Raw genomic sequence first — 25,629 nt, 5'->3', positions numbered from 1 at the left:
GAGAAAGACAAATATATGCTATCACTTATATGTGAATCTAAAATATGACACAAATGAACTTTATCTACAAAAGAGAAATAGGCTTACAGATATAGAGAACAGACTTGTTGTTGCCAGAGGTGGGGAGGGATATACTAGGAGTTTGGGATTAGCAGATGCAAACTAGTACATATAGGATGGATAAACAACAGGGTCCTACTGTGTAGCACAGGAAACTATATTCAATATCCTGTAATAAACCATAATGGAGAAGAATATGAAAAAGAATGAAAAAAATTTTTGATTGAAAAAAATTCCCCAAGTCCCATAGCTATTTTACCCTATTGCCATTGGCAAATGGTCTCTAGAAAGAAAGGGTGCTAAAGAAATCCACTTGTAAGCAGAAAAGGTAAGTGTCTGGTGTAATTTCAGAGATTCTAGGTAAGCTTCCCTGCTCCAAAATCTCTCTTCCAGTCAGCTCCAGTGATGCCTCCAAGTTAAAAGCAGAGATTCCTTTGACTTAATGCTCTCTCTCTGATTAGAATCCTAATAGATTGTAAACCTCATTGGTTATTTATGCCTTGTGATTAACTTAGTTTTCAGCCCTTTTCTGGAGGTAAAAGATTAGGTGAGCCGAATAGTTACTGAGGGCTTAAAGGGCAGTGTATCAGTGGGGACTGTATTCAGTTATGAATGTGTGTGTGTGTGTGTTAGTTGCTCAGTCCTGTCCAACTCTTTGTGACCCCAAGGGCTGTAGCCTGCCAGGCTCCTCTGTCCATGGAATCCTATAGCCAAGAATACTAGAGTGGATAGCCATTCCCTTCTCTAGGGGATCTTCCTGACTCAGGGATCAAACCAAGGTTCTCCTGCATTGCAGGCAGATTCTTTACTGTCTAAGTCACCAGGGAAGCCGTATAGCTATTGAGGGATTAAAGGGCAGTGTATCAGTTGAGACTGTGTTCAGCTATGAATATATTAATGTAAAAACAGTGGCTTCAACAGAGGGGAGTTCCAAGTCGTTCTCACAGCCTGATGGCTAACTAGTGGAATCAGCATCACCTGGGAACTTGTTTCAAGTCCTATGCCAGAACTTTTGAATCAGATACTCTGAAGGAGGGGCCCAGAAACCTGTGTTTAATGAGCCCTCCAGGTGATGAAGATGCCCACTGGAGTATGGGGACCAGAGGGGTTATTCTAACTTGAAGCCCAGGGTTGAAACAGCTGGGGCTGGTACTCTGACTTAGCAATGCTGAGGATGCCAGCTGCTTCTCTCCCCCTGCTCTGACATATTCAGCATATGGCTCTCATCTTCGTGGGAGCAGAATGTACTCTAGATCAGGGGTCCCTAAACCCCAGGCCATGAACTGTCAAGAACTGGGCCACACAGCAGGTGGTGATCTGCAGGGGGAACTGAAACTATCCACCCCCAACAGCCCCCCACGGCCCCCAACCCCAGTCCGTGGAAAAATTGTCTTCCACAAAACTGGTCCCTGGTGCCAGAAGGTTGGGGACCACTGCTCTCAATCCCACATCGGCATGCCAGGTAGGAAAAATGGGCAAATCCACAATGAGTGGGTGCTGTATCTTTCCCAAACAGTCTCTGCTTATGTCTCCATGACAGTAAACATCACACAGCCATGCCAGGATGCTACAGAGTCTGGCTATCGAGTGAATATGTGTTAACTGTGCACACCGCCGTTGTCCCCTTATCCCGAAGAGGTTAGTAAGAGGGACGGTGGGCTGGAGGCATGGATGCTGTACGCAGGGAACTCGGCGGTCTCTGCTACTTGCTCTTAAAAGCAGAGACGGGAGAAGCCAAAGTAGAGCAGTAAGTGGTCAAGAAGTCCGTAACCTGCATCTGTCATAATTGTTCTGGAGGCTTACTTAACGTGGAGAGAAGAGGTCACCACTCTTGACAGGCTGCTACACTGCAGGGAGATGGCTATTTCACCTGGCATGAACAACAGGCATTTAGATTTGTGGCCAGTGGTCCCCTCTTGTCCTCAGAGATCAGGAGATGTTCTATCCTTCACAGTAACTAAACCTGAAACACTAGCCCTAGGACCGAGAAGGGCCTCCTGTGCTGCAAAAACCACAGAAGTGATTAGTAGTGGGACAGGAGCAGATTAAGGCAGGCTTGTTATGATGAGTTTGTTTACATGCGCTCCCCGCAGCCCAGGAGAAGGGATGATCATTTATTTTTGCCTCTCGGCCTTGAGCCTGCTGTCTTTTTTTTTCCCCCTGAGTTTATATCTGCCTGTTGACTTAACTCTCCAGCTCAGGGAGTTCTTCATGTACTTCCTAGGTGTGCTTGGGAACAGGGACCCTGATCAGAAAGAAAGTAAATATCTTTATCTTAGTCCTCCAAGGGCCATCATTTGAAAAAGGAAAACCTAGAGCTGCTGTGCCGTCAGCCTGGGGAGGTTATGAAATGCGAGGGAGATGCTTTACCCAGTGGTCCTTTACCCAGGATGGCGCTTCTTCCAGCCTCTGCCTGGGAGGGGTGGGGCCGCTGCAGCTCACTCGAGACCTTTCATGTCTCCCTGCTCCTGGGAGTGGGCTGTGCCCATCAACACTACAGGTGGGTCCCGCCCAAGTGCCAAACAAGCAGCTGCACAGCCCAGGGACTTGGAGCTGTTTGCAGCCCTCCGTTCTCTGTATCCCTGCCAGCTCGCACACACCTGGGATTTCACCAGCTGCCTGCTCACTGCGGCCCCCTTTCCCCCACGCGACCTAATCCTCACGACACCTGCTCCTCTCCAGGGCAGCGAGTCTCATCCCCACCTTGCCTCAATAAGGCCTGGGGAGCTTTGAACAAGACCTACATGTTTCATGCCTGGAACAGTCAACTCCCACTCATTTCATGGCAAATTAGGAGGGATTAAGGTTTACTGTGAAGAAAGGCTGGAGCTGACAATTAATCAGCTTGGTCATTTGGGGATCAAATTAAATTGGACCTGAGACCTTGGCTCTAAAATGGAATCAAATTCTTTCTTTGGCATGACGAATGTTTTGGATCAAGGTAACAAACACAGACTGTCGCCACCTTCCTTCGTTGCCTATAGATTTTGGTTTAGCAATTTTAAAACACAGCAAGGGGTGAGGCAAGGACTGCAGTTTGGGTTTTTGAAGTGAATGCAGGGCTTCAATTCAGCAAAGTTATTTTGTCTTTCTTTTGTCTAAGAAGTCTCTTGGGTGCTGGGGGCAGTAAGTGTGATTTTGACCTCCATGAAGACATGGAGGTCAAAATCCAGTAAAAGATATGGAAGTGCTATTAATATAAGTTTGACTATGGAGCACTAGAAATATTAAAAGCTATAGAAACTAGCAATTCTGATTGTGGACTGGCAGTGGCTTTACAAAGGAAGTGACATTTGAGCTGAAAGATGAGTGGTAGTTCTATACTTCCTTCGAGCAGACGCTGGGGAGTGGCCTGCAGTCAGGACCTTTTAATTGTGTCTGACGTTTTTTTTTTTTTTTTTTTACCATTACTGCTCCTAACATTCAGGGCATGACTACAGTCCAAGACTAAAAGAGGTAATCACCTTTGGAAACTGCCAACAAACATGAATAACTCTTCTGGGGCCAGCTTTTCTCGAGGAAGTAATAAAATGTACCCTTGTGGCCAATGACAGTCAACATGAACGTCTCTTTCTGGCTCCCTCACTGCCTTGTGACTTTGAACAGGAAACATAACATATCAATTCATTGCCCTTACAAATGTGGTTTCTTTATGATGGTTTGACCTAATCAACAAATGAGTTGCAAGTACTCCCTATATGCTTGGTACTATTCACTGCCACTTCTCTGAGTCATAAAAGTGCAGGAAAGGTGAAAAACAGGGAATTGAGAGCATGCTAATGGCAATATAAGTCAAGAGACAGCCGTGTTATTCTAAGACAGAGTATCGTTTTCAGAAGTGGCCACTAAAGGTTTTATAGTTTGTAAAGGTTTAGAATTCTAACTTTTCTAGTAACTCTTAGCACCCACCCCAGGGCTCCCTCTTGGTTAGAGATCATTCACCATGGTACACTGATAGGCGTCACCGATATTTCTGGTCCTCTTTTTGGGAACACAGAAGGTTGTATTTCTTTAGCTTCTTGAGTTTAGGCATGGCCATAGGTTTTACCAATGAAAAGTGAGCAGACATGGTATTTCATATCTGAGTCAAAGCATCTAACCACCAGTCCTGTTACAGAACCCTCTTCTCTGGCCTCAGTGTCATGGAAGCCTACTTCCATAAGGAGGTGTCTTGCTAAACCATCGAAGGAGGATAATATACCTGAAGAGTCACACAGAACTGCAGCAGCCTTTGCCTAAGTGGAGAAAAGCGATCAACATGACGCCCAAGTTCTTTCCTTTATCCCTGCTGCCTCCCAGCATGCTTATCTAAATCAGTCCCTCCTGATTGAATTATTTTATCCATATTTACATAAATCCAAAGTCCATATGGACCAAGTAATTAACTTCCCTCTTTTTAATGGTCTCTAGCCTCAATCTCACGTGAATTCTGAATCAACTGCCTGATGAGGTTAGTTATCAAAGAAACCAGAAAGGAGAATGTAGACAGAATGAAGCAATCTGTCCCAACTTCTAGAAAAAGCAAACCAAATAATTGGCCAGTGGAGTCACCATTATGTTTGATAACGATATTTTTATGAAATATGCAGATTAAACAAGAAACCCAGAACTTAGAAGCTCTAAAAATGTTGTCCACTCTTTTTTCTTTTTCTAGAAAAGGTGACTGTAATCCAACCAATGCATGTGTAAATAGTCCTCTAATGTCAGTAATCTCCAGTAAAGTTTTCACAATTTCATGTAGTAATTTGTTTTCCTAGTACCCCTGAATATGGATAAGCTCCCCAGTTTCTAGCCTTACAGTCCAGCATCGAAAGGAAATGAGTGAGGACACAGGAAAGAGTGAGGCTTTATGAGGGCAGGGACCATGACAATCTTGTTAACTGATGGATCTCAGTGCCTTAGTTTGATGCCCAGTAGGTAGTAAACTATTAGACACATTTGGAAAACAAATAGACAAACATAAACATCCTATGCCCATGGACAAAGATGACAAACACAGGAATAAGAATGTGGTTTTACCAAAATGAAAGTTTTATTTAGCCAATGACATGAAGGACTGTCACCTAAGATCTGCTTATGCAATCATAACTAAGTTATATAGGTTTACTTGAAGTTCAGAAATGGAAAATAACCCTTCCTTGTATATTTCAGCTGAAAACCTTAGACTTTTCTGTTTCATGCATATTAATTTAATATTACAAAGAACTATATTACTATTCTGAACACATACCTTGCTATGCTTTTGAATTGTGATGCTGAAGAAGATTCTTGAGAGTCCCTTGGACAGTCAAGAGATCAAACCAGTGAATCTTAAAGTAAATCCACCCTGAATATTCATTGGAAGGACTGAAGCTGAAGCTCCAATACTTGGGCTACCTGATGGGAAGAGCCAGCTCATTGGAAAAGACCCTGATGCTGGGAAACATTGAGGGCAGGAAGAGAAGAAGGCAACCGAGGATGAGATGGTTGGATGGCATCACCAACTCAATGGACATGAGTCTGAGCAAACTCCAGGAGATAGTGAAGGACAGGGAAACCTGGTGTGCTGCAGTCCATGGGGCCACAAAGAGTTGGACATGACTTAATGACTGAAAAACAACAATACCTTGGAAAATGACAAAATTAAAATTGGGGGCTTTTGAGTTGGTGGGGTGCACTTTCAGTGACCCCAAAGTGGCTAGCATGCAGGTCTGCAGACAAAAAGGAGTCAGTGGAATCTGCAAGGGGCTGTGGGTAGGACTGTGCAGAAGCAGTGAAAAGTGGATGCCTGGTTATAGATAAAGCAAGTCCTCATTCCACAATATTCTTTTCTTCCACTGGGGTAAATCATAATTTGTTTCATAAGAATACCTGGAGGACTGCTATGAAAGTTCTGATTTTTTCCATGAGCTTCTCATTTAAATAAAAGATCCTGGGAAAAATCCAATATTGGGAAATGGAGACAAGGGGTGGAATAAAAAGATGTGCACTCACCTCTTCTTACAAAAACACCAAAATCACAACTACTAAACAACCATCAACAAAAAAAACACTGCAACCTACCAAAAAAGATAATGAATAACTAAAGACAAAGCAGAAGCCACAATGAGATGGGAGGAGAGGCCATTTGCAATAAAATTAAATCCCATATCTGCTAGGTGAAGTGAAATTCACTCAGTCGTGTCTGACTCTTTGCGACCCCATGGACTATATACAGTGCATGGAATTCTCCAGGCCAGAATACTGGCGTGGGTAGCCTATCCCTCCTCCAGAGGATCTTCCTGACACATGAATTGAACCGGGGTCTCCTGCATTGCAGGCAGATTCTTTACCAACTGAGCTATCAGGGAAGCTCACCTGCTAGGTGGGTGACCCAGAAACTGGAAAATAATTCTATTACAGAAGATTGGGGGCCAGAAGAGAGTGGCAGGATATATTTAAATTGATGAAAGGGGAAAAGTTACAACCAAGACTACTCTATGAAACAAGGATACCATTCAGATTCAATGGAGAAATCGAAAACTTTACAGATTAGCAAAAGCTGAGAGAAATCAGCACCAGCAAACCACCTTAACAACAAATGCTAAAGGAATGTCTCTAGGTAGGAAACACAAGAGGAAAGAAAAGACCTACAAAAACAAACCCAAAAACAATTAAGAAAGTGGTAACAGGAATATATATATATCAATAATTACCTTAAATATAAATGGATGAAATACAACATCTAAAAGACACAGACTGGCTGAATGGATATAAGACCCATATATAAGCTGTCTACAAGAGACCCATTTCAGACCTAGGGGCACGTACAGACTGAAAATGAGGGAATAGATAAAGATATTACATACAGATGGAAATCAAAAGAAGGTGGAGAAGTAATACCTACATCAGACAAAATAAACTTTAAAATAAAGATTGTTATAAGAGACAAGGAAGGGTGAATCCAAGAAGAAGATATAATAATTTTAAATATGCACCCAATGTACGAGCACCTCAATACACAAGGCAAATGCTAACAGCCATCAAGGAGGAAATTGACAATAATAGTGGGGGACTTTAACACTCAACTTCTATCAATGGACGAATCATCCATACAGAAAATTAATAAGGAAACACAAGCTTTAAATAACACACTAGACCAAAGTGACTTGATATTTATAGGACATTCCATCCAAAAGCAGCAGAATATACTTTCTTCTCAAGTGCACAAGGAACATTCTCCAGGATAGATCACATCTTGGGTCACAAATGAATCCTGGTAAATTAAAAAATTAAATCATTTCAGGCCTCTTTTCTGACTACAATGCTATGAGATTAGAAATCAATAACAGGAAAACAATTGTAAAAAAAGAAAATACACACACACAAACACGTGGAGGCTAAACAATGTTCTATTAAATAACCAAGAGATCACTGAAGAAATTAAAGAGAGAAAAACAAAAATCTACAGAAATAGATGACAACTAAAACACAATGGCCCAAAGCCTATGGGATACAAGAAAAGGGGCTGTAAGAGGGAAGTTTATAGCAATACAATCCTACCTCAAGAAATAAGAAAAATTTCAAATAAACACCCTAATCTTACACCTAAAGCAACTAGAGAAAGAAGAACAAAACCCAAAGTTAGTAGAAGAAAAGAAATCATAAAAATCAGAGCAGAAATAAATGAAATAGAAATGAGGAAAGCAATAGCAAAAATCAGTGAAACTAAAAGCTGGTTCTTTGAGAAGATAAACAAAATGATAAACCTTTAGAAGGTTTATCAAGGGGAAAAAAATAACAGCTCATCAAGAAGAAAAGGTGGGGATAGAACACAAATCAATAAAGTTAGAAATAAGAAAGGAAAAATTACAACTAACACTGCAGAAATACAAAGGCTCATAAGACACGACTACAAGCAATTCTATGCCAATAAAAGTGATAGCCTGAAAGAGATGTACAGATTCTTACAGAAGTACACGTATACCCTCCCAAGACCAGATTAGGAAGAAATAGAAAATATGAACAGATCAATCACAAATAAAGAAATTTAAACCATGATTAAAAATCTTCCAATGAACAAAAGTCTAGGACCAGGTGACTTCATAGGCAAAGTCTATCAAAAATTTAGAGACAAGTTGACACCTATCTTTCTCAAACTCTTCCAAAAAATTGCAGACAAAGGTGCACTCTCAAGTTCATTCTACAAGGCCACCATCACCCTGATACCAAAACCAAAGATATTACAAAAAAAGAAAATTACAGACCAACATCACTGATGAATATAGATGTAAAAATCCTCAACAAAATAGTATCAAACAGAATCCAACAAAACATTAAAAAGATCATACACCGTGATCAAGTGGGATTTATCCTAGCTATGCAACAATTGTTAATATATGGAAAAATCAATGTGATATACCATATTAACAAATTGAGGAACCAGAGATTACATTGCCAACATCTGCTTGGATCATCAAAAAAGCAAGAGAGTTCCAGGAAAACATCTACTTCTGCTTTATTGACTATGCCAAAGTCTTTGACTTTGGATCACAACAAACTGTGGAAAACTTTAAAGAGATGGGAATACCGGGCCACTTTACCTGCCTCCTGAGAAATCTGTATGCAGGGGTCAAGAAGCAACACTTAGAACCGGACACGGAACAACAGAATGGTTCCAAATTGGGAAAGGAGTACATCAAGGTGACAAGCTATATTGTCACCCTGCTTATTTAACCGGAGAAGGCAATGACACCCCACTCCAGTACTCTTGCCTGGAAAATCCCATGGACGGAGAAGCCTGGTAGGCTACAGTCCATGGGGTCGCTAAGAGTCGGACACAACTGAGCGACTTCACTTTCACTTTTCCCTTTCATGCACTGGAGAAGGAAATGGCAATCCACTCCAGTATTCTTGCCTGGAGAATCCCAGGGATGGCAGAGCCTGGTGGGCTGCCGTCTATGGGGTCGCACAGAGTTGGACACGACTGAAGCGACTTAGCAGCAGCAGCTTATTTAACGTCTATGAAGAGTACATCATGTGAAATACTGGCCAGATGAAGCACAAGGTGGAATCAAGATTGCCGGGAGAAATATCGATAACCTCAAATATGCAGATGACACCAACCTCATGGCAGAAAGCAAAGAAGAACTAAAGAGCCTCTTGATGAAAGTGAAATGGAAAGTAAAAAAGTTGGCTTAAAACTCAACATTCAAAAAACTAAGGTCATGGCATCCGATCCCATCACCTCATGGCAAATAGATGGAGAGACAAGGGAAAGAATGAGAGACTTTATTTTTGGAGGTTCCAAAATAACTGCGGATGGTGACTGCAGCCATGATATTAAGAGACGCTTACTCCCTGGAAGAAAAGCTATGACCAACCTAGACAGCATATTAAAAAGCAGAGATAGTACTTTGCCGACAAAGGTCTATCTAGTCAAAGCTATGGTTTTTCCAGTAGTCATGTATGGTTGTGAGAGTTGGACTATAAAGAAAGCTGAGTTCCATAGAATTGATGCTTTTGAACTGTGGTGTTGGAGAAGACTCTTGAGAGTCCCTTGGACTGCAAGGAGATCCAACCAGTCAATTCTAAAGGAAATCAGTCCTGAATATTCATTGGAAGGACTGATGCTGAAGCTGAAACTTCAATACTTTGGCTATCTGATGTGAAGAATTGACTCATTTGAAAAGACCCTGATGCTGGGAAAGATTGAAGGCAGGAGGAGAAGGGGACAGCAGAGGATGAGATGGTTGGATGGCATCACCAACTTGATGGACATGAGGTTGAGCAAGCTCCGGGAGTTGGTGATGGACAGGGAAGCCTGGCGTGCTGCAGTCCACGGGGTCGCAAAGAGTCAGACATGACTGAGCAACTGAACTGAACAAATTGAAGAATAAAAACTATATGATCATCTCAGTATATTCAGAAGCTTTTGACAAAATTTGATCTCCATTTATCGCAAAAAAAACCTCTCCAGAAAGTGGGTATAGAGGCAACCTACCTTAACATAATAAAGGCCATATACAACAAACTCAAAGCAAACATCATTCTCAATGGTGTAAAACAAAGCATTTCCTCTAAGATCAGGAACAAGACAAGGATATCCGCTCTCACCACTGTTATTCAACGTAATAATAGTCCTAGTCACAGCAATCAGGGAAGAAAAAGAAATAAAAGGAATCCAAACTGGAAAAAAAGTAAAATAGTCTTTAGAGATGACATGAAACTATACACAGAAGATCCTAAAGATGCCACCAGAAAACTACTGGTGCTAATCAATGAATTTGGTAAAGTTGCAGGATGCACAGAAATCTCTTCTATTCCTATACACTACCAACAAAAGATCAGAAAGAGAAATTAAGGAACAATCCCATTTACTATTGCAACAAAAAGAATAAAACACCTAGGAATAAACATACCTAAGGACACAAAATACCTGTATGCAGAAAACTATCAGCCACCAATTAAAAAATCAATGACAACACAAATAGATGGAGAAACATACCATGTTGTTGAATTGGAAAAATCAACATTGTGAAAATGACTATACTACCCAAAGCAATCTACAGATCCAATGTAATCCCTATCAAATTACCAATGGCTTTTTTCACAGATTTAGAACAAAAATTTTTACAACTTGTATGGAAACACAAAAGACCCCAAATAGCCAAAGAAATCTTGAGAAAGAAAAACGGAGCTGGAAGAATCAACCTTCCTGACTTCAGACTATACTACAAAGCTACACTAATCAAGACAGTATGACACTGGCACAAAAACAGATACAGATCAGTGGAACAGGACACTGGGAGTGTTTTAATTTCATTCTTTTACATGTAGATATCCAGTTTCCCCAGCACCACTTATTGAAAAGACTCTCTTTTCTCCCTTTTATATTCTTCCCTCCTTTGTCATAGATTAGCTGAACAATAAGTGGTGCTGGGAAAACTGAATAGCTACACGTAAAAGAATGAAATTAGAACACTCTCTAACACCATACACAAAAATAAACCCAAAATGGTTTAAGGAGAGAAATATAAGGCTGGACACTATAAAATTCTTAGAGGAAAACATAGGCATAAACCTCTTTGACATAAATCACAGCAAGATCCTCTTTGACCCACATCCTAGAGTAGTGGAAATAAAAACAAAAATAAACGAGTGGGACCTAATTAAACTTAAAAGCTTTTCCACAATAAAGGAAACCATAAACAAAATGAAAAGACAACCCTTAAAATGGGAGAAAATAATCCTTTTTCAGTTGCTTCATTTGCAATTAATGTCCAAAATATACAAGCAGCTGATACAGCTCAATATCAAGAAAACAAACAACCCAATCAAAAAATGAGCAGACCTAAACAGATATTTCTCCAAAGAAGACATGCAGATGGCCAATAAACACATGAAAAAATGCTCAACATCATTCATTATGAGAGAAATGCAATCAAAATTACAATGAAGTATCACCTCTCACCAGTCTGAACAGCTATCAGCAAAAATCTACAAACAATAAATGCTGGAGAGGATGTGGAGAAAAGGCAACCCTCTTGCACTGCTGGTAGAAATATAAATTGATACAGCCACTATGGAGAACAATATGGAGATTCCTTGAAAAAAAAAACAAAAAACTAGGAATGACCCAGCAATCCCACTACTGGGCATATACTCTGAGAAAACCATAATTCAAAAAGACACATGTACCCCAACATTCATTGTAGCACTATTTACAATAGCCAGGACATGGATGCAACCTAGATCTCCATCTACAGATGAATGGATAAAGAAGTTATGGTACATATATATACAATGGAATATTATTCAGCCATTAAAAGGAACAAATTTGAATCAGTTGTTATGCGGTAGATGAACCTAAACCCTGTTATACAGAGTGAAGTCAGAAAAACAAATATTGTATATTAACACATATATATGGAATCTAGAAAAATGATACTGATAAGCCTATTTGCAGGGCAGGATTAGATATGGACATAGAGAACAGACTTGTAGACACAATGCAGGAAGGTGTGGGTGGGATGAATTGAGACAGTAGCATTAAAACACATAGATTACCATGTGTGAAACAGATAGCTAGTGGGAAGTTGCTGCATAATATAGGGAGCTCAGTCTGGTGCTCCGTGAAGATCTAAAGGGGTGGGATGGGGGAGGGGGTGGGGTGGGATGGGGGAGGGGGTGGGGTGGGATGGGGAGGGGTGGGAGGGAAGTTAAAGAGGAGGGGGATATATGTATACTTATGACTGATTCACATTATTGTACAGCAGAGCTCAACACAACACTGGAAAGCAATTATGCTGCAATTAAAAATAAATTTTTAAAAAACTGAGGAAAAGATAGGCAAAACACTCTTTGACATAAATCACAGCAAGATCCTTTTGGACCCATGTCCTAGAGTAATGAAAATAAAAATAAACAAATGGGACCTAATCAAACTTAAAAGCTTTTGCCCAGCAAAGGAAACCATTAAAAAAAGATGAAAAGTCAACCCTCAGAATGGGAGAAAATATTTGCAAACAAAATAACTGACAAAGGATTAACCTCCAAAATATACAAGCAACTCAGGCAGCTCAATATCAAAAAAACAAACAACTCAATCAAAAAATGGGCAGGAGACCTAAACAGACTTTTCTCCAAAGAAGACATACTGATAGCCAACAAACACATGAAAAATAGTTCAACATCAGTAATTATTAGAAAAATGGAAATCAAAACTACAATGAGGGCTCACACTGGTCAGAATGGCTATCATTAAAAAGTCTACAAAGAATAAATGCTGGAGAGGGTCTGGAGAAAATTGAACCCTCTTACACTGTTGGTGGGAATGTAAGTTGGTGCAGCCACTATGGAAAACAGTATGGAAGTTACTTAAAATCTAAAAGTAGAAATGCCATATCAGCCAGCAATCCCACTTCTGGGCATATACCTGAGAAAACAATAATACAAAAAGATATATGTAAGGGAAAGATATACCCAACTGAATGCAGCATTCCAGAAAATAGTAAGGAGAGGTAAGCAGGCCTTCTTCAATGAACAATGCAAAGAAGTAGAGGAAAATAATAAAATGGCAAAGACTAGAGATCTCTCTAAGAAAACTGGAGATATCAAAGGAAGACTTCATGCAAGCATGGGCACGATAAAGGACAGAAACAGTAACAGCCTATAAGAGGCAGAAGAGATTAAAAAGAGGTGGCAAGAATTACACAGAAGAACTATATAAAAAAGGTCTTAATGACCCAGATAACCGTGATGGTGTGGTCAATCATCTAGAGCCAGACATCCTAGAGTGTGAAGTCAAGTGGGCCTTAGGAAGCATTACTACAAACAAAGCTTGTGGAGAAGATGAGATTCCAGCTGAGCTATTTAAAATCATAAAAGATGATGCTGTTAACGGGCTGCATTCAATATGTTAGCAAATTTGGAAAACTTAGCAGTGGCCACAAGATTAGAAAAGGTCAGTTTTCATTCCAATCCCAAAGAAGAGCAATGCCAAAGAATGTTCAAACTACCAGACAATTATGCTCATTTCATATGCTAGTAAGATAATGCTCAAAATCCTTCAAACTAGGCTTCAGCAGTATGTGAACCGAGAATTCCAGATGTAAAAGCTGGATTTAGAAAAGGCAGAGGAATCAGAGATCAAATTGCCAACATTTGTTGCATCACAGAGAAAGCAAGAGAATTCCAGAAAAACATAAACTTCTGCTTCATTTACTGTGCTAAAGCCTTTGACTGTGTCGATCACAACAAACTGTGGGAAATTCTGCAAGAGATGGGAATACCAGACCACCTGACCTCACTTCTGAGAAACCTGTTTGTGGGCCAAGAAGCAACAGTTAGAAACTTACATGGAACTGACTGGTTCAAAATTGAAAAAGGAGTACAAGACTGTATATTGTCGCCTTGTTTATTTAATTTATATGCAGAGTACATCATGCAAAATGCCAGGCTGGATGAATCACAAGCTGGAATCAAGATTACCAGGAGAAATATCAACAACCTCAGATATGCAGATGATACCACTCTAATGGCAGAAAACAAAGAGGAACTAAAGAGCCTCTTGATGAGGGTGAAAGAGAGTGAAAAATCTGGCTTAAAATTCAACATTCAGAAAACTAAGATCATGGCATCCAGTCCCATCACTTCATGGCAAATAGGGAAAAAGTAGAAGCAGTGACAGATTTTATTTTTGGGGCTCCAAAATCACTGCAGATGGTGACTGAAGCCATGAAATTTTAAAAAACACCTGCTCCTTGGAAGGAAAGCTATGACAAACTTAGACAGCATATTAAAAATCAGAGACATCATTTTGCCAAGAAAGGTCTGTATAGTCAAAGCTATGATTTTTCCAGTAGTCATGTATGGATATGAGAGTTATACCATAAAGCAGGTTGAGCACTAAAGAATTAATGCTTTCAAACTGTGGTGCTGGATAAGACTTTTGAGAGTCCCTGGGACTGCAAGGAAATCAAACCAGTCAATCCTAAGGGAAATCAACCCTGAATATTCATTGGAAGGACTGATGCTGAAGCTGTAATACTTTGGTCACCGGGTGGGAAGAGCCGACTCATTGGAAAAAACGCTAATGCTGGGAAAGATTGAAGGCAAAAGGAGAAGAGAGCGGCAGAGGATGAGATAGTTAAAGAGCATCACCAATTCAATGGACATGCATTTGAGCAAATTCCAGGAGATAGTGAAGGACAAGGAGCTTGGTGTGCTACAGTCCATGGGGTCACAAAGAGTCGGACACGACTTAGTGACTGAACAACAACAACCCCAGTGTTCACTGCAGCACTATTTACAATAGGCAGGACATGGAAGGAACTTAAATGTCCATCGACAGATGAACAAAGATGTGTTACATATATATAATAGAATATTACTCAGCTAGAAATGATATTGGATCATTTGCAGTGATGTGGATGAACCTAGAGACTGTCATACAAAGTTAAATAAGTCAGAAGGAAAAAATAAGTATCTTCTATTAATGCATGTATATGGAATCTAGGGAAAAAAAGTGATATTAATGCACCTATTTGCAAGGCAGGAATAGAAACAAAGACATAGAGAACATAGTAATGGACACAGACCAGGGGAGCAGAGGGTGGAATGAATGAGAGAGTAACATTGACAGACAGAATGTGGTCCACTGGAGAAGGGAATGGCAAACCACTTCAGTATGCTTGCCTTGAAAACCCCATGAACAGCATATATACACTACCATGCATAAAATAGCTAGTGGGAAGCTGCTGTATAGCACAGGGAGCTCAACTTGGTGCTCTGTGATGACCTAGATGGGTGGCATAGGAGGGGTGTAGGAGGGAGACTCAAAAGGGAGGAGCTATATGTAAACATATAGCTGATTCACATTGTTATACAACAGAAACTAACACAACATTTTAAAGCAATTATACTCCAGTAAAAAAAAAAAAATCTTCCAAGAAACAAAAGTCCAGGACCAGATGGCTTCATAGGTGAATTGTATCAAACACCCATCCTTTCCAAACTCTTCCCAAAATTGCAGAGTAAGAACCCTCCCAAGCTCATTCTATGATGCCATCATTGCTCTGATACCAAAGCCAGACAAATATATCACAAAAAAAGAAAATTACAGACCAACATCACTGATAAACACAGATGCAAAGATTCTCAACTAAATAGTAGCAAAGAGAATGCAACAACACCTTAAAAACATCACACACCATGATCAAGTGGAGTTTGTTCCAGAGATGCAGGGATTCTTCAGTGTGATACAAATCAGTCAGTGTGATACACCACATTAGCAAGCTGAAGAATGAAAACCATATGATCATTTCAGGAGATGCTTAAAAATATTTTGACAAAATTCAACACCCATTTATGATAGAAACTCTCTAGAAAGTGGGCACAGAAGGAAATTACCTCAATATAATAAAGGCCATATATGACAAACCCAAAGCAAACATTATTCTCAATGGTGAAAAACTGAGAGCATTTCCTCTAAGATCAGAAACAAGACAAGAATGTCCACTCTCACCACTGTAAGTCAGTATAATTTTGAAAGTCCTAGTCATGGCAACCAGAAGGAAAATAAATGAAAAGGATTCCAAATTGGATAAGAAGGTAAAACTGTCACTGTTTGCAGATGATATGATACTATACACAGAAAATCCTAAAGATGCCACCAGAAAACTATTGGTGCTAATCAATGAATTTGGTAAAGTTGCAGGATACAAAATTAATGCACAGAAACCTCTTCCATTCCTATACACTACCAACAAAAGATCAGAAAGAGAAATTAAGGAAACAATCCCACGTACTATTGCAACAAAAAGTATAAAACACCTAGGAATAAACATACCTAAGGATGCAAAATACCTGTATGCATAAAACTATCAGCCACCAATTAAAAAATCAATGACAACACAAATAGATGGAGAAACATACCATGTTGTTGAATTGGAAAAACCAACATTGTGAAAATGACTATACTACCCAAAGCAATCTACAGATCCAATGCAATCCCTATCAAATTACCAATGGCTTTTTTCACAGATTTAGAACAAACATTTTTACAACTTGTATGGAAACACAAAAGACCCCAAATAGCCAAAGAAATCTTGAGAAAGAAAAACGGAGCTGGAAGAATCAACCTTCCTGACTTCAGACTATACTACAAAGCTACACTAATCAAGACAGTATGGTACTGGCACTAAAACAAATACAGATCGATGGAACAGGATAGAAAAATCAGAGATAAACACACACACCTATGGGCACCGTACATATGACAAAGGAAGCAAGAATATACAACAGAGAAAAGACAGTCTCTTCAGTAAGGGGTACTGGGAAAACTGGACAGCTATGTAAAAGAAGGAAATTAGAACACTTCCTAACACCATACACAAAAAGAAACTCAAAATGGATGTAAAGCCAGTGTTAGGGAAACTAAAATGGGGGCAGTCTTGTTCAGGATTCAGAAGCAGGTGAGCACGCCTCTGATCTGCTTCTGACCTGCCTGGACCCTGCCCAGATTCCGTGCCTGCTTGCAAGCACAGCACGTCAGGCAGCACCTTATATAAGAAAGGGAAGTCTTCCTTGGTGACTCAGCAGTAAATAATCCACCTGCATATGCAGGAGACCCAGGTCTGATCCCTGATCCAGGAAGATCCCATATGCTACAGAACAAGCAAGCCTATGTGCCCCAGCTATTCAGCCTGTGCTCAAGAGCCCAGGAGCTGCAACAACTGAGCCTCCCCTGCCACAACTACTGATACCTGCAAGCCCTACTGCCTGTGCCCTGCAACGAGAGAAGCCACTGCAATGAGAAGCCTGAGCACCTGCCACTAGAGAGTAGGCCCCACTCGCCGCAAATAGACGAAGTCCATGTGCAGCAACCAAGACCCAGCACAGTCGTAAATAAAGAAATAAACCTTAAAAAAAACCAAAAAGTAGAACTACCATATGATCCAGCAATCCCTCTCCTGGGCACAGAGCGGGAGAAAACCATAATTCCCAAAGATACATTCACTCCAATACTCATTGCAGCACTATTTACAACAACCAGCACATGGAAGCCACCTAAGTGTCCACTGACAGATGAATGGATAAAGAGGATATGGTGCATATATACAATGGAATATTACTCAGCCACAAAAAGGAATGAAATTGGGTCATTTGCAGTGATGTGGATGGACCTGGAGACTGTCATATGAAGTGAAGGAAGTCAGAAAGAGAAAAACAAATATCACATATTAATGCATATAGGTGGAATCTAGAAAAATGGTACAGATGAATCTATTTTCAAAGCAGAAATACAGATACAGACATCAAGAACAAATACACCAAGCAGGGAGGGGTGGTAGGATGGACTGGGAGACTGGGATTGACGTATATGCACTACTGTGTATGAAGTAGACGCCTGATGAAGGCCTACTGTATAGGACAGGTACAATCTGTTAATAGGACATATATTAAGTTAACCTTAGAAATGCATTCCAGTATATATTAGCTGCAGAAAAATACTGTTTGATTCCATTTATACAAGGTACCTAGAACAGTCAAATTCAGAGAGTCAGAAAGTACATAGGTTGATGCCTCAGGGGCCAGGGGTTGGGGAGGGTGGATAGGGATTAGTGTTTAATGGGAACCGAGTTTCAGTCTAGGAAGGTGAAAAATTCAGGAGACAAATGATGGTGAGAGATGCATAACAATGGGAATGTACTTAGTGCCACTGAACTGTACAGTTAAATATGGTTAAGAGTATGTTTTATATTATGTGACTTTTACCACAATTAAAAACATTTGAAAAGTAAAGGAAGAGACACTCAATCCCTCTCTCATATGAAGACACAAAAGCCAGCTGTATGAGAGCAAGAAGTGACCACCACCCGCCTACAACACACCAGAACTGAACCATTCTAGCACCCTAATCTCAGATGTTCAGGCTCCAAAATTGTAAAAGAATAAAGTTCTGTTGTGTAAACCACTCAGTCTAAGGTATTTTCTTACGACAGCCTGAGCAGATGAATACACATGGTTTCCATTACTCTCAATACACTTAATCAATCAGCTTTATTTGGGATCTAGTCCTCCATGCTTGGAGAAGGCAATGGCAACCCACTCCAGTCCTCATGCCTGGAAAATCCCATGGACGGAGGAGCCTGGTGGGCTGCAGTCCATGGGGTCGCTAGGAGTCAGACACGACTGAGCGACTTCGCTTTCACTTTTCACTTTCATGCGTTGGAGAAGGAAATGGCAACCCACTCCAGTACTCTTGCCTGGAGAATCCCAGGGACGGGGGAGCCTGGTGGGCGGCCGTCTCTAGGGTCGCACAGAGTCGGACACGACTGAAGCGACTTAGCAGCAGTAGCAGCCTCCATGCTGGGCTAGCCCTTCCACCATGGGAACACCTTCCTCACCGTGCTTGGCCTCTGACTTCCCATTCTGGGCCATCCTGTCTCTCTTCCTCCCCTCACCACGAACCTCTACTTTCCTGTGCTTCATCTAATGGTTTTGGGGCTGAATTATTTAGGAAGAGCAAGAAATGGATTTTGTTTAGTTCCCTAAAGTGTCACTTGATTATTTGTAGAGATGTGTTTTTATCAAGCGAAAGTCTGAAAAGTTCATTAAATTTGAAGCTATAAAAAAACATAATCTAACTCAACCATCTTATTTCATTTAGTAACTAATATCCAGGAATAATTTTTCTTATTCTAATGAGAAGTTGAGTCTTTACAAAAAAAGCTTTTGCATTAATGGAGCTGTAATTATAAAACTGTTTCTGGAGTCAGAACCACTGCTTTAAAGAATCTCCTTTTTATTTACAGAAGTTCCATTGTTACTTGGAATGATGGAAGAACTGATGCTATATAAAATTTTCAAAGTAATCCATGGCTATTAATGTCATTTCTTCATCTCAATCAAAGTATTTATCCTGTTCCTCCTTTGCATTTCCCGTGGACAGACTTGGAGAAGCAGATGAACAATTGAGACGTCTCAGGAAACTCTAAGAAACACAGTGACTGCACACAAGTGTTTTTCCAGGGAACTGGGTAGGGTTTGGTCTACAGGAGGGACTACAGACAAGGATGTGCCTTTAAAGATGGAGCAGATGTTGGGATAATGGCAGAGAGGGAAGTAAATCAAGAGTAAATAGAGAAAAGAAACAAAGGAACTAATGCCTTCATGGGCCTGTTTTGACTGGGGAAGGTAGGAACTTACAAAAGTGCAGTGGGAAAACAGAGCCTGCGTTGAGAAGTTGAATAGATTTGACTCGTGGGTCACATGAAATCTTTCAGATAATGCATTTCAGATAGAATTGAGGTCAACTGCAAATAATAGAAAACCCAACAATAATGGCTTAAAGGAATAGGGGTGGATTTTTCTTATTAGAAATGTGGAGCTTAGTGGTTGCTGGCAGTGGTTCAACTGCTAAAAACTGAAGGACCAGTGTCTGTGTGATTCTCTTGGCCTTCCCCTCATGGTTTCAAGATGGCTACTGTTGCTCCAGGCATCACATCTGCATTTAAGACCAGAAGAAAGAAAGATGTTGCAAGACAAATTTGTCATGTTTTATCAGGACAACAAAAGCTGATCCAGAGCCTTGTTCCATTGCCACTCCCAGCAGATAGTCATCTGCTGAACATTAGCTTGAATTTTTGCGTCATTCAGTTCAGTTGCTCAGTCATGTCCGACTCTTTGTGACCCCATGGACTGCAGCACGCCAGGCCTCCCTGTCCATCACCAACTCCTGGAGTTTACTCAAACTCACATCCATTGAGTCGGTGATGCCATCCAACCATCTCATCCTCTGTTATCCCCTTCTCTTCCTGCCCTCAATCTTTCCCAGCATCAGGGTCTTTTCCAATGAGTCAGTTCTTCACATCAGGTGGCCAAAGTATTGGAGTTTCAGCTTCAGCCTCAGTCCTTCCAATGAATATTCCTTTAGGATGGTTTCCTTTAGGATGAACTGGTTGGATCTCCTTGCAGTCCAAGGGACTCGCAAGAGTCTTCTCCAACACCACAGTTCAAAAGCATCAATTCTCCGGGGCTCAACTTTCTCTATAGTCAACTCTCACATCCATACACGACCACTGGAAAAACCATAGCTTTGACTAGACGGACCTTTGTTGGCAGAGTAATGTCTCTGCTTTTTAATATGCTGTCTAGGTTGGTCATAACTTTTCTTCCAAGGAGCAAGCGTCTTTTAATTTCATGGCTGCAAGTAATTTCACCATCTGCAGTGATTTTGGAGCCTCAAAAATAAAGTCTGCCACTGTTTCCACTGTTTCTCCCATCTATTTGCCATGACATGATGTGACCGGATGCCATGGTCTTAGTTTTCTGAATGTTGAGTTTTAAGCCAGCTTTTTCACTCTCCTCTTTCACTTTCATCAAGAGGCTCTTTAGTTCTTCTTTGCTTTCTGCCATAAAGGTGGTGACATCTGCATATCTGAGGTTATTGATTTTTCTCCTGGCAATCTTAATTCCAGCTTGTGCTTCATCCAATCCATCATTTCTCATGATGTACTCTGCATATAAGTTAAATAAGCAGGGTGACAATATACAGCCTTGATGTACTCCTTTCCCGATTTAGAACCAGTTTGTTGTTCCATGTCCAGTTCTAACTGTTGCTTCTTGACCTACAGATTTCTCAGGAGGCAGGTCAGGTGGTCTGATATTCCCATCTCTTGAAGAATTTTCCACAGTTTGTTGTGATCCACACAGTTTGCATCATTATTTCTCTCTATAAAGAAGCTGAGAAAGGGACTGGCTAACTTTCCCAGATTGTACAGTGAAGACAGGAAGGAAAAAGGTGCTAGAAATGGGTGATGGGTCTATCAATCTACGTGTCTTTCACAAGAAGCCTAATCAGTTATCTTTCCATTTATTATTTAGATAACAAAAGAAGTTTCACTTGAATGTATTAATAGAAGAAGTTTTTAACCCTTTAGTCAGGTTACTAAGGCAGACAGCAATGTCTCTATCCTTCACCTATTAAAGTTGAGAAATATTCATTATTATATGTCTTAGAAGATTTAGACATTCTGTTGCCTGTGACCTGGAGACTGGATCAAGTGATTCATTTGGTCTATGATATTTGATTCACTATTTCATAGTTTGAAGCACCAAAAAAAAAAAATACAAGAACACCCTTCTCCCCTCTGTCTCCTTCACTGGAAAACTTCCAACAGCACTTTGCTTTTAGAGGTTCTAAGCTTAATGCCATTCCTCTTATTCAAAACTAATTTTAGGCATGTCAAGAAAACTGGATAAATGAGGTGTAAGTAAAAATCAGGAAATCAAGATGTGTTAAGTTTACTGAAACACATTTGGAGGAAGCCAAAAATTGATCTGAGATCCTATTAAGGAGATGTGAAACCCCTACTTAAATATGGTGTGGGCATTTTATAGCAGAGTCACAAAACTTCCCTAGACATAGTATTATACAAGAGTATGTGTTATGCTTGCTTTTTAAGTAAACACATTTGTAAATCACTTGGCAAACGTGTCGTGAGTCCGTGGTTTATTTCTGCTTCAACACTGCACTGTAGTCTTGGCTATACCAAGTTCCGTCATGGCAACAACTAACCTTTTTCCCAAACAATCCTCATACCCTGGGGCAGAGAAAACAATGCCCCATTGTGAACTTACACAAGATTTGCAAATGTGGTGCAATTTTGGTGTACCAGTGGCCTGAAGTTCACAAACCCACTGAAGATTTCAACTAGCCTATACTTGTCAGCCAGAAAGCATGAGAAAGACTGGGGTAAAGTCCCTTTTCTTAACCAAGTTTCAAGACCATCTAAAAGACATTTCTGGGCACTTCCCTGGTGGTCCAGTGGTTAAGTCTTCACCTTCCAATGCAGGGGGGTGCAGGTTCAATCCCTGGTCAGGGAGCTAAGATCCTAGGTGCCTCATGGACAAAAAACCAGAACATAAACAATAGAAGCAATATTGTAACAAGTTGAATGAAGACTTAACAGTCCACATGAAAAAAAAATCTTTAAAAAAGATAAATAAAAGACACTTTCTTTCCTGCCAGTCTCTCAAATGACCAGAAGGAGATTTGCAATTGATTTCTCAATAACCAAACAAATCACCTCTTTCATACACATTTATTTTTATTCCATTTCTGGACTAGTTTAGGCTTCTCTGGTAGCTCAGCTACCAGGTAAAGAATCCACCTGCAATGCAGGAGACCCCAGTTCGATTCCTGGGTTGGGAAGATACCCCGGAGAAGGGATAGGCTACCCACTCCAGTATTCTTGGGCTTCCCTGGTGGCTCAGATGGTGAAGAATCCACCTGCAATTCAGGAGATCTGGGTTCAATCCCTGGGTTGGGAAGATCCCCTGGAAGCCTGGCAGGCTACATTCCATGGGGTCATAAGAGTCAGACACGACTTAGTGACTAAACCAACCAACCAACCTGGAGGAAGGCATGGCAACCTACTCCAGTATTCTTGCCTGGAGAAAGGGCTTCCCTGGTGGCTCAGGCGGTAAAGAATCTGCCTGTAATGCAGGCGACCTGGGTTTGATCCCTGGGTTTGGACGATCCCCTGGAGGAGGGCATGGCAGCCCCCACCAGTATTCTTGCCTGGAGAATCCCCATGGACAGAGGAGCCTGGGGGGCTACAGTCCATGGTGTTGCAAATAGTCAGACATGACTGAGCACCTAATCACAACATAGCACAGACTAGTTTAAGGAAACTTACTCACTCCCAGTGCTTCTGTAGAGCTCTGCTAGCTGAAAGCCCTGGTTGTTTTCACCAGGTTCCATGCAAGGTACACCATACATATGTCACATTCATTTCATCCATGCAACAGATTTTTATTCAGCATCTACTAATGAGCTGGTGTTCTAAGTAAGTGTTGGAGGTACATAATATTGGGAACCCTCACAACCTTACAAAGTAGTTGTTATTATCTACATTGTAAAAATTAAGAAACGAAGGCCCAGAAAGAGTAAGTAACTTCTCAAGGTCACACAGCCAGTCCATGGCAAAGTTGCCTTGGAAGACAGGTCCATTTCACTCCCTATTGCATGCTTTCCACCCTGCTAGCAACTGGCCTTATTGTAAAGGCCCATCATGGGAAATGCATGGAATCTTTTTTGAGACTACAATTCCTGAACCTTTACAGTTACTCTGCCAGAAGAGTTGAGGTTCATGTATGAGAATGGGAAGGGGGACTCTACCTTTGAATTTGGTCTGTGAGTTTTCACTTAGTCCTTTCCTTCCCAGATGGCTCACCTTCAAGATCTGATTTCAGAAGCCTTGAAGCTATAGGAACGCTAATCCATGTTTCCACAAATTGACCTGGCAGGCTAGCTTTAGGTTGGGCATCCCATAGCTCTGGGTCAGAATATCCTCCAAGGGGTGAGGGGAGAGCCTGAATCTGCAGCCCAGAGCCGAGCCTCTGATCTGCTTGCTCACCATCCGCCTGACTTTAAGTTGTTTAAATTCTCTGTGCTCCAAGGTCAGGGTCATAAGAAACAAATGAGATACCACAGATGAGAGTGGTTGGAAAATTGGAAAATAATATAGAAAGAATGGCCATTATCCAAACTCACAAAGCAGAAGGGACTGAAAATTGAAGGCAGCGTGGAAGAACACATCAGCTTAACCTGCAACACTCCTAATAAAGCATCATTTAATTATACGCCTCCAAGGAGAGATAATAAAATTAAATGTTGTCTGTCACAGCTCCCTTGTTACTGGTATCTGGGGCATGAAATTCTGAAGAGCATTCATTCCTCTTGAGCGTAAATGCAACTGTGGTCAAGAGGAGATCCTTCCTGCCTCACCGATCTAAAATCCAAGAAAGATAACTAGCAGGTATCAATCAGCTTCTGAATGGAAAGTTCAGAGTACAGCAGAGGAAAGCAGGCAGCTGATTTCCATTTGGTTGATGGAGCCAAATGATCTCCACATGCCCATGGGCAAGAATCCCAGAGGCAGGTTTTCAAGTGTCCCGAGGCCTCAAGAGACAGGCATGAAGGAAAGAAAATCAAAATAATTTCTGTTGGCCTAAAGCCCCCTGAGAAAGGGATAGTAAGAATTCTGATCCACTTCTCAAACCCAGAGGTGGGCACACAACCCCAAGGCTCACCTTCCCACCTAAGAACCTGCACAAAACCTGGGCCTCCTGCGTTCCTTTCCTTCATCAGCCACTCCAGGTTTCCAGCTAGCTTGCCTGTCCCCAGGTATTACATTGCCCTTTCCAACTTTCTTTTAACCCTACTTGGAGAGATCAGTCCTTACTCAAAAGCACACAGTATCTTACAGAGACTGCTGCAGAAAGATGGAGCTGTGTGACGCAAAACAAAGAAAATGCAGCCTGGAGGGGAGAGGAAGGAGAGGACCTGGGCTTCAGTTGTTGCATGCTACAACATCTTGGGTAAGAGATCTAACTCCCCTGAGCCTTAGTTTCCACATCACTAAGAGTAGGAATTACCCCTGCTTATTTGGTCCACAGAAATCAAATGAGATATTTGTGGCAATGCTTGAAAGCACTGTGACTATTAATGGGCCTGTCCCTCCCTCAATGATCTCATGACAAATGCAGTCATTCAGCAATTATTATTGAGGATCTATGATGGACCACACTGGGCTGGGCCCTGGAGATACGACAGAAAATTGGGCATGTTCCCTGATCTTGGGGAGGTTAACTGGGCATAGGGCACAGCAGCATAGATAAGCAATTAAAATACACTTGGCTACATCTCACCAACCCTCTCCAGTATTCTTGCCTGGGAAATCCCATGGACAGAGGAGCCTGGCGAGCTCCAGTCCAAGGGGTCACAAAGAGTCTGGCATGACTGAGCATGCACATCTCATAAATGGACATCAGGGGGTGCCCAGCTCAGGTCAAAGGGCTTTGCAGGAAGAGGGATAACACAGAAGCTAAATCTTGAGTGATGATAAGGGAATTTGCTGGGAAAAGAAGGGGGTCAAAGTCATTCCAGCTGGATGAGTGGCATGTACAATGACAAGAAAAATGAGAGCATGGAAAGGTTAGAGCTTGTGATTCAGAATAGCTGGCACCTAATATGAGAAGCAGGAGAGGCAACGCTGGGGAGTCAGGAAGGAGGTCTTCCTTGGAGGACAGGCTGCCTGC

The 25,629-nt window shown here is 41.2% G+C and overlaps 1 protein-coding gene across 11 annotated transcripts in view; it reads left to right on the top strand.

Moving 5' to 3' along the window:
• Positions 1–25,629, top strand: part of CDKAL1 (CDKAL1 threonylcarbamoyladenosine tRNA methylthiotransferase) — a 918,695-nt gene that overhangs the window by 853,046 nt on the left and 40,020 nt on the right. The window contains exon 18 of one of the 11 annotated variants that reach the window (XR_014061586.1): positions 24,788–24,909. The exons of 9 other annotated variants lie outside the window; for them this stretch is intronic. The gene's annotated coding sequence lies outside the window, so the exon portion shown is untranslated. Of the gene's footprint in view, positions 1–19,337; positions 19,862–24,787; positions 24,910–25,629 lie in introns of those variants that run through there. One more of the 11 variants, XR_014061583.1, reaches the window with a different exon arrangement.

Source organism: Giraffa tippelskirchi, chromosome 8 (genome assembly GCF_054371585.1).
Source record: "Giraffa tippelskirchi isolate mGirTip1 chromosome 8, T2T-mGirTip1v1.2.pri, whole genome shotgun sequence".
NCBI classification, from domain to species: domain Eukaryota; kingdom Metazoa; phylum Chordata; class Mammalia; order Artiodactyla; family Giraffidae; genus Giraffa; species Giraffa tippelskirchi.
The sequence above is the reverse complement of the archived record's forward strand: the minus strand, read 5'-3'. Positions and strand labels throughout refer to the sequence as shown.